This window comes from Mauremys reevesii, linkage group 4, assembly GCF_016161935.1.
Source record: "Mauremys reevesii isolate NIE-2019 linkage group 4, ASM1616193v1, whole genome shotgun sequence".
NCBI lineage: Eukaryota > Metazoa > Chordata > Testudines > Geoemydidae > Mauremys > Mauremys reevesii.
In genome coordinates this window covers 124,265,568-124,275,030 of record NC_052626.1, presented here as the reverse complement: position 1 = coordinate 124,275,030, position 9,463 = coordinate 124,265,568, and positions in this window count along the sequence as shown.

Here is a 9,463-nt window from a genome sequence, read left to right as displayed (position 1 = left end):
TGGGCGTGGCTGGCTCCTTTCCTTTCCCGCTGCTCCTGCTTAGCAACGCCCCCCCGCCCCTCGCCGGGTCACGTCATCGCCCCGCCCCCTTGTGCGTTCGCCCCCTGCTCCCTCCCCCCAGTGAAAGAGACCGGGCAAGTGGCCGGGGGGGGGTATGGAAGTGCCCCCAGAGCCCCTGGCGTGGGGGGAGGTCTGGGGGGACACAGAGCCCCTGGCATGGGGGGGATGGAGCCCCTTGTATGGGGGAAGGTCTGGGTGGGGGACACAGAGCCCCCTAGCATGAGGGAGGAGGTTGCAGCAAGTGCCTGAAATACAATGGGCCTCTCTGTGCATGTCCTTGGTCGCTTCCTCATCTGGTGGAGGCTCTCCCCCGGTGTGTAGGGGGTTCCCCTGAAGGCCGCATCTGCAGAAGCACAGGACGCTGTACGTCAAACCACGATTGTTAGGTTACGCACAGCATCAAATTGTTATAATCAAATACACCTCTTTTTACATACAAATCAGTTTTTTATTGTCCCTTGGCAAGCATGCAGCTCGGCAAATACCCTGAATATGGTGAGTTTGGTCCAGGGACGTGCCCTGTCTATCAGGGATGGTCTAGACAGTATTTGGTCCTGCCATGAGGGCTGGGGACTGGACTCAATGACCTCTCGAGATCCCTTCCAGCCCTAGAATCTATGACTCAAGGTAGGGCAAAGAGTCTAGCTTTTTTTTGTTTTTTTTTTAAGGGAATCACTGCAGGCAACTAGGGACAATATTGTAAATGTTGCCACCATTTTTCACAGGCAGTGGTCATTGATGCCGATATCTCACTCCTAAGGGTAGGCAAGGGTGCATCTCCTGCAGGCATGTGGCTGCAGACCTGGTCTCTATGATGCTCGCCTGTGTGCCGCTTTGGTCCCTGCATCAGTGATTGCCAATTGGCACAGGAAATTTCCTACAATGGGGGAATGGACAGAGCAGCTCTGCCAAGGAACGATTGGCAGACGAATGGTGAGTACCTCCAGGAAAGTTTGTTAGAGATCTCTGGACGATTCTCTTGAAATCTCAGTGTGCATTAACACATTGTTCCACCACACTGCTTAGCTTCACAGAATGCGAAGCACACACAAATACAGCTAGTCTTGTACAACATTCCCTCTAATTTTTTTCCATCCGTGTGTTATTTGCAGCACCAATATCGAGGTAATGTGTGGATGTGTGCCACCAGTACAAACAAAAAACCTAAATTGCTGGTCATACTTAAGCAGCTTTCTGTACCCTTCTACTAACAAGCTGCAGAAGCTGCATCTGAAGGTGACTCTCCTAGGTATTCATTCTCACTAATCTATGTATTATGTATCACTTTTTGCTAAAAACTAATACTGGGCCTTGTACCATTTTCTGTTACAAGAGCTATGCAGATAACTGCCATTGAGCATGTGGATTGTAAAAGCCCGAGTTTTCTAATTTGCAAGATTATATTATAGCACTTTCTGCTAGGGAATCAGATCATGGCTTTGTCAGTAATTGAATAGGACAACATTGAATCTTTTCCTATGCATCTAGATATATTGAACATGCATGGGTGGCGGGTATCATAGGCAAGGGTAGGCTCAGGGCCAGCCCTGGCTTTTTTGCCGCCCCAAGCAATAAAAACCAAAAAACCTGCAGACGTGCCCCGGGCAGTGGAGTGTGCGCCCCGGCTAGCAGGGGGGGAGGGGAAGGGAGCAGGGGGGAGAGCGAAGGGGGGTGCTGCTCCGGTTGGTGGGGAGGGATGGAAGCGGACTGCCAGGCTTGCTGCAGACCTGGCACCGGCTGGGGCAGATGGAGCGGGCAGCCGGCTTCCAGCAGGGCGCTCCACTCCTCTGCGCCGCTGCCCCCTACAGGGTGGCCAGGGCGGCGAACAAAAAAAATAAAATTAAAAAAAAAGGGTGGCCGTGCTGCCCTAGGATTGGGCGGAATGCCGCCCCTTAGAATCTGCCGCCTGAAGCATGAGCTTGCTTGGCTGGTGCCTGGAGCCAGCCCTGGGTAGGCTGTGCCTTCCCAAACAGCCTAGCATGGCCTTGCCCATGCTCCGCCCCCAGGCAAGGCCTCCTCCTGTGTTCCTAGAGTGCTCTGCCTTGGCTGGCCCAGGCTGACTGGCCTGTCTCCTGCAGGGAGTCAGGGTGGCTGGTGCTGGAGCCACGCTGCCTGGAGCATTGGGGCTGGGAGCGCTGCTGCCTGACACACCAGGGGCTGGGGCCTCGCCCCCCTGCTGGGACCAGGGGCCATGATGGGAGTGCTCTGGGCTCCTGCGGGGGAGGGCAGAAAGGGAGGGATGGGGCCTTGGGCACAAGGGGAGGGATCAGAGGCTAGCCTCCCGCAATGGCCACCTGTGTGAACATGTCAAAGCACTAAATCCTGTTACCCTTCTGTATAACCCAGCTAAACCGGAGCGGTTCTACTGCAGAAAGAGTGGGCAGGCGGCAGTGGGGAGAGGCGTCTCTCCCCACTACAGCCCCTGACCTGGGAGAGAGAGGCATCTCTCCCTGCTGCAGCCCTGGAGCTGGGGGAGGGAGTTGCCGCAGCCCCGCATGCCCCAAGCTCCCCCATCACCAACCCCACTGCCCCCACCTACCCCCTATTCTTCACCTCACCCCACTGCCATCTTCCAGGCCCACCTGTGGCCACACCCCTGAGTCAGGGGCGGCTCTAGAAAATAGGCTGCCCCAGGCAGCGCGGTGTGCTGCGCCCCGCCTCTCCCCGGTCCCCCCCCCCCCCCCCCGGCGGTTGGCTCCTGCTCCGTCCCACCAGGTCCGGGACCCGGGAACAGCGACCGGACGGGGCTGGGCGGCGGGGGCGGGCGCGGCGTCGGGGCGCGCTGGCTCGCGCCTGCGCCAGGTCGTCCGGAGGTCAGCGGCCGCGCCGCCCGCGGCGCCTCGCGCCGTCGCGCGTCTCCGCCGTCCGGCCGATCCGGGACCTCGCCGCGCACCGCCAGGCGCAGGCACACCGCGGGCCCCCACCACCCAGCCCTAGCCCCTAGCCCCTAGGCCCGGCCGGCCTAGAGCGCCCCCTGCCCCTGCCCTGAGTACAGCATGCACACCTGCGTGGCTCTGCTAATTAAGTGTGTGGCCCTTGGTGGCCTCTTTTGTGGTCACCAGGTGCGTACCTTAAAGAGAATCTAGGTCTTGTACATTTCTATCCCTTCACCCACGTCTAGAATATACAGAGCAAAGGACAGCTCTACCTCATATAACCGAGCAGCAGCAACTCAAAAAGATAACTTACCAGAGCTCTTCTCTCCTGCATCATGTGTGCCAGAGATGGACTGCTGGGACTGGCTAGACCCTTCTGAAGTGGAAAAGAGGTCCTGTCTCGCTGCATCACTGGACGACTCTGCCATGTGCTCCACTCATCCTCCAGATCACCCTCTTGTCCATGATTTTGTCCTCTGGGTTGAGTCCACTGTCTGCTGTCTCCAGCCCCGCCAAAGTATCCATGGGGCTCTTGGTGGTAGAGGTGAGGTCTACTGCCAGGGATGGTGTCTAGCTCCTAATAGAAGCAGCAGGTCTTTGGCACAGCATCAAAGTGACAGTTTGACTCCCTTGCCTCCTAGTAAGCCTGCCTCAGCTCCTTTAGCTTTGCATGGCACTGATGCGTGTCCCATTTCTAGCCCTTCTCCAACAAGCCATGAGAAATCTGCCCATAGGTATCAAAGTTCCTACGGCTGGAGCGGAGCTGGGACCTCACAGCCTTCTCTCCCCACAGCACCAGCAGATCCAACAACTCAGGTGTGCTCCAAGCGGGAGAGCATTTGCTGCGTGGAGCCACCATGGGCAGCGGGAAAGATGCAATGTGAGCTGTCTACGCCAAGCAAATAGGAAGTGGAATTTCAAAAATTCCCAGGCCTTTAAAGGGGGAGGGATGGATGCCTGGGTACTGGGTGCAGGGCAGCGGAGTTCGAACTGCTGACCAGACCGGTCAGGATGGACATTGTGGGACATCTCATGGAGACCATTTACAGCGACATAACCAAGTGCAGCGTTTACACTGACACTTTGTTGATATAACTTTGCTGCAAAAAGCTCTACGCCTCTCATCGAGGTGATTTTATTTTGTTGGCAAAGCAGGAGAGTTTTGTTGGCAGAAGGCACATTGCACTGTGTACACCGTCACTGTTTTGTTGATGAACCTATGTGATGTAGACAAGGCCTTAGAGAGGTGGATTATATGCCCACAGGAGAACCCCTCCCATCAGTGAAGCATTTCAAGTGTAGACAAGCCCTTAGACAAGTTAGATGTCTTCAAGTTGGCAGAGCCTGATGAAATACATCCTAGAACACTTAAGGAACTGGCAGAAGAGGTCTCTGAGCCATTAGCAATTATCTTTGAGAACTTGTGGACGACAGGCGAAGTCCCAGAAGACTGGAAAACCGCAAATATAATACCTGTCTATAAAAAGGACAACAAGGACAACTCAAGGAATTATAGACCAGTCAGCTTCACTTTGGTATTTGGAAAGATAATGGAACAAATAATCAAACAATCAATTTGTAAGCACCAGAAAATAAGGCAGAGGTGGGCAGACTACAGCCCACGGGCCATATCCAGCCCGCAGGACCATCTTGCCCGGCCCTTGAGCTCCCGGCTGGGGAGGCTAGCCCCCGACCTCTCCCTTGGTGTTCCACTCCCCCACAGCCTCAGCTCACTGTGCCGTCAGCGCTTTGGGCAGTGGGACTGCGAGCTTTTGTGGGCAGCGCGGCTTCAAGAGCCGCCAGGCACCATCCCTCCATATAGTTTTGGAACCCTGATGTGGCCCTCGGGCCAAAAAGTTTGCCCACCCCTGAAATAAGGTGATAAGTAAGAGTTGAAAGGATTTGTCAAGAACAAAGCATGTCAAACCAACCTAATATCCTTCTTTGACAGGATAGCAAGCCTTGTGGATGGTGGAAGCAGTAGATGTGATTTGTCTCGACTTTTTGATACTGTCTCACACGACCATCTCATAAACGAACTAGGGAAATATAGCCTAGACGAACCTACTATAAGGTGGATGCACAATTGGTTGGAAAACCGTACTCAGAGAGGAGTTATCAATGGTTCAGAGTCAAGTTGGAAGGACATATCGAGTGGGGTCCCACAAGGGTCTGTCCTGGGTTGGGTTGTATTCAATATCTTCATAAATTATTTGGATAATGGAATAGAGAGTACACTTATAAAGTTGCAGAAAATACCAAGCTGGGAGGGGTTGCAAGTGCTTTGGAAGACAGAATTAGAATTCAAAATTATCTTGACAAACTGGAAAAATTGTCTACAATAAATAGGATGAAATTCAATAGGGACAAGTGCAAAATACTATGCTTAGAAAGGAATAATCAATTGCACAAATACAAAATGGAAAATGACTCCCTTGGAAGGAGTACTGCAGAAAAGGATCTGGGGGCAACAATGTAATACTGTTGCAAAAAAAGCAAACATCATTCTGGAAGTGTTGTATGCAAGACTTGAGAAGTAATTCTTTCACTCTATTCAGCACTGATAAGGCCTTAACTGGAGTTCTGAGCACTGCACTTCGGAAAAGATGTGGATAAATTGGAGAAAGTCTAGAGGAGAGCAACAAAAATGATGAAAGGTCTGAAAAACATGACCCGTGAGGAAAGATTGAAAAAAAATAGGTTTGTTTAGTCTGGAGAAGAGAAGACTGGTGGGGGGGATGGACATGTTAACACTCTTCAGGTACATAAAAGGTTGTTATAAAGAGATAAATTATTTTTCTTATCTACTAAGGACAGGACATGAAGTAATGGTGCTTAAATTGCAACAAAGGAGATTTAGGTTAGACATTAGGAAAAACGTTCTAAAGGTAAGAGGAGTGAAGCGCTGGAACAAATTACCTAGGGAGGTTGTGGAATCTCTTTCATTGCAGGTTTTTAAGAACAAGTTAGACAAACACCCTAGCTATTTTGGTGCCCTACACAGCCCTCCCGGTTGGACTGGCCCCAGGCCTTCACGGGGGGGACTGTGTGGGGCCCTGCCCCAGGCCTCCGTGGGAGGGGGTTGACCCAAGACCTCCGTGGGGGACAGAGGGGAGGGGGACAGGCCACTTCCTGAGGGAAGTGGAGTGACCCGGCCCCAGCCTGCTCCGTTCCCCTGGCTCCCAGCCACGCCGCCGGCAAGTGCGGGGAGGCAGTTCCCACCTCATCCCCAAGCCTGAGAGCCCGGAGGAAGTAACCAGCCGCCCGTCCCCCACGGAGGCCTGGGGCCAGCCCCCTCCCTGCTCCCCCCCACGGAGGCCTGGGGCCCCAGCCTGCTCTGCTCCCCTGGCTCCCAGGCTTGGGGTGAGGCAGGGGCGGCTCTAGCCATTCCATCGCCCCGGCAACTCCCAGCCCTGTGGCCCCCTCCACCCCACCATGGCAGCTCCCTGCCCCAGCTCACCTCCACTCCGCCTTCTCCCCTGAGCATGCCTGTGCCACTCCACTTCTCCCACCTCCCAGGCTTGCAGTGCCAATCAGTTGTTTGCGTCGCCAATCAGCTGTTTGGTGCAGCAGGCCTGGGAGGGGAGGAGAATTAGAGACCCCCCCCGTTACTTGCTGCAGTCGGTCCTCCCCACGCCCCCCTGCGCCCCAGCTCCCCTCCACTTCACCACCTCCCCTGAGTGTGCTTTTAGGCACCCCCAACCACTTGGCGCCCTAGGTGGCTGCCTAGTTCGCCTAGTAGTTGCACTGGCCCTGCTGCCAACATAGCACTGTCCATGCCGGCGCTTAGGTTGGGGTAACTTACGTTGCTCAGGGGAGTGGCTTATTCATGCCCCAACTGACAAGTTATATCGACCTAAGCTGTAGTGTAACCATAGTTTATGGTTTCTATGATTTACTGCTGTGACAGAATAATCCTTTCTGTTGACGTAGTGTGTCTCCACTCCAGCGCTGCCTCTGTAGTGTTTCTAGTGTGGACATAGCCTTAGATAGGTGTAAATGGTGCGCGCTAGACAGATAGACACAGTTTAAGCTGATAGTACATGATCCCTGCTATTTGTTTTAGGATTGAGTCCAATGCTGGGAGCTTGAGGGTGAAGATCAAATAAATGGTGCCACCTTGTGGTGAGCAACTTATTAAAACTTGTATTTTAAAGAACAGGAGTACTTGCGGCACCTTAGAGACTAACAAATTTATTTGAGCAAGGTGACGGGCAAAGATAAAAAAGGTTAGGGATAACATTTTCAAAAGGACCCAGATAGCCTGAGCCCTACTGACTTCAAGAAACACTTATGGTCCTACCTGCCCAAGTCACTTTTGTAAATACACTTTTTTTTACGCTTCTAAGGCCTGGTCTACACTAAGAAGGGGGTTCGAATTAGGGTACGCAAATTCAGCTACGTGAATAGCGTAGCTGAATTCGAAGTACCCTAGTTCGACCTACTCACCCGTCCAGACGCGGCGGGGTCGAACTCCACGGCTCCCCCGTCGACTCCGCCAACTCCTTCTGCCGAGGTGGAGTACCGGAGTCGACCGCGGCGCTTCCGGAGTTCGAACTATCGCGTCTAGATCAGACGCGATAGTTCGAACTCCAAAAAGTCGAACTCTCCGCGTCGAACCGGCAGGTAAGTGTAGACGTACCCTCAGTGTCTTAGGCGCTTTTGACAATTTTTGCCTTAGGACTGTGCCATTATTATTATTTTATTTTACATTACAGTGGTACCAAACCATTCTCAGGTTCACAATTCCCTTGTAGTAGGTGTCTACATGGTGGAGTCCTGGTCCATGACAAGGGCTCCTCAGTGCTACGGTAATACAAATAATAGATAACAATAATAAGGTGTGACAGGTTGGTGTTGCTGTTTTTCTTACATATGAAATTCTGGTCTTGTCTATCCTGGAATATTCTGGCAAGTGAGAACTAGTGAAAGTAGACAAAAGGCTGAAGTCTGAGCAACTGAGAGAGGAAGGCATATTTCAGTCATACTGTTAAAATCCTGTTGTCTTGAATGGTTTTGTTCACACCAGTGTCCAATGGCCATTTTGGAGAAAGGCTATAGTTGATTCAAGACCTCTGCCCCACCCCAGTTGAAGTGTGGGAGCATACCTCTGAGACTCCAAGAAGTCCTCTAGCAGAACTAGGGAACGGAAGACTTGGCAATTCTGATATGTATAAGGTAAAAAGGGAAGGGGGAATGACCATGCTTTCTCTATATACCACTGCGTTCCATTTATTTCTCTTTCAGACCTTGTTTCTCAGCATGGTTTTTTTTTTGTGATTGTCTAATATGTTGTTACCTTCAAAGAAGAGAACAACTCAACAGGAGCTATTAGCAGAGCTGGGATAGGGAGGAGGTGCTATGCTTACAGAAGTAGTATGGTTCAGTGGTTAGGGCACTAGCCTAGAACTTGAGACTTGAATTCAGTTCCTTGCTTCGCCACAGATTTTGTGTGACCTTGGGTAAGTAATTTAGCCTCCCTGTGTTTCCCAGCTGTACAATGGGAATAATAGAGAGACAAGGTGTGTGAAGTAATATATTTTATTGGACCAGCTTCTGTTGGTGAGAGAGACAAGATCCTCTTCCTGAAACAGAGCTCTGTGCAGCTCGACAGTTTGTCTCTCTCACCAACAGAAGTTGAACCAATAAAAGATATTACTTCACCCACCTTATCTCTCTAGTATTCCCATAATAATGATCCAATAAAAGGTTTTACTTGTCTTTTTAATATCCTGGGACTGACACGGCTACAACAACACTGCATCCAACAATGGGAATAACAGCACTTCCCTGCCACACTTTAATACATTAAAGTTTGTGAAGTGCTCAGATATTACAGTAATGGAGGCCAGCTAAGTACCGAAGATAGACAGACAGTTCCTGGGACCTTGTTGCTTGGTCCCCCAGCAAAATGTGGCACATTAGAACTAGGGGATTGGTTGGGGTATTTATGTTACATATTGTGGATCAATATGAATGTGCAGGGAAAGGGCATGTCTGGGTGTTTACAAAGTACATTTCATCCCTGACAGACCCTTGGAGACGAGCCTGCATGTGTGTCAGCCTGGGGTATCATAGTTGGGGAAGGGCACAGGCCAGACCCATCGATCTAGGCCCTGACATGGGAATTTTACCTGTGGCTGACGGCCTGATCTTCCATCCCTATAGAGCTAATATGCTGCTGTGCAGCTGGTGGTGCTCCCCTTCCTGGGGTCATGCTGCCACACGCACTGGGAGGAGGAGGATTGAAATGACCCAGCAGGCTGCACATTCAGCCAGGCTTCCCTTTAGCAGGTGAAGAGTGCAGTACAGAGAGGGAAACACCCTCCCTATCAGCCCCTTCAATGGCTCTCATCTGCCCTGGTGTGGTGGAGACTGGTTGGGCCATTGGTCACCTCTGGTCTTCATGCTTTGTTCCCTTGGAAGGGAACCGTTAGGGTCTTTGCTTCTTTCACTGTCCCCTCCTGGGGAGGGACACCTCAAGCCTTCACTTAGACTTCTGGTGGAGCCCTTGCTCCCCCACGCAG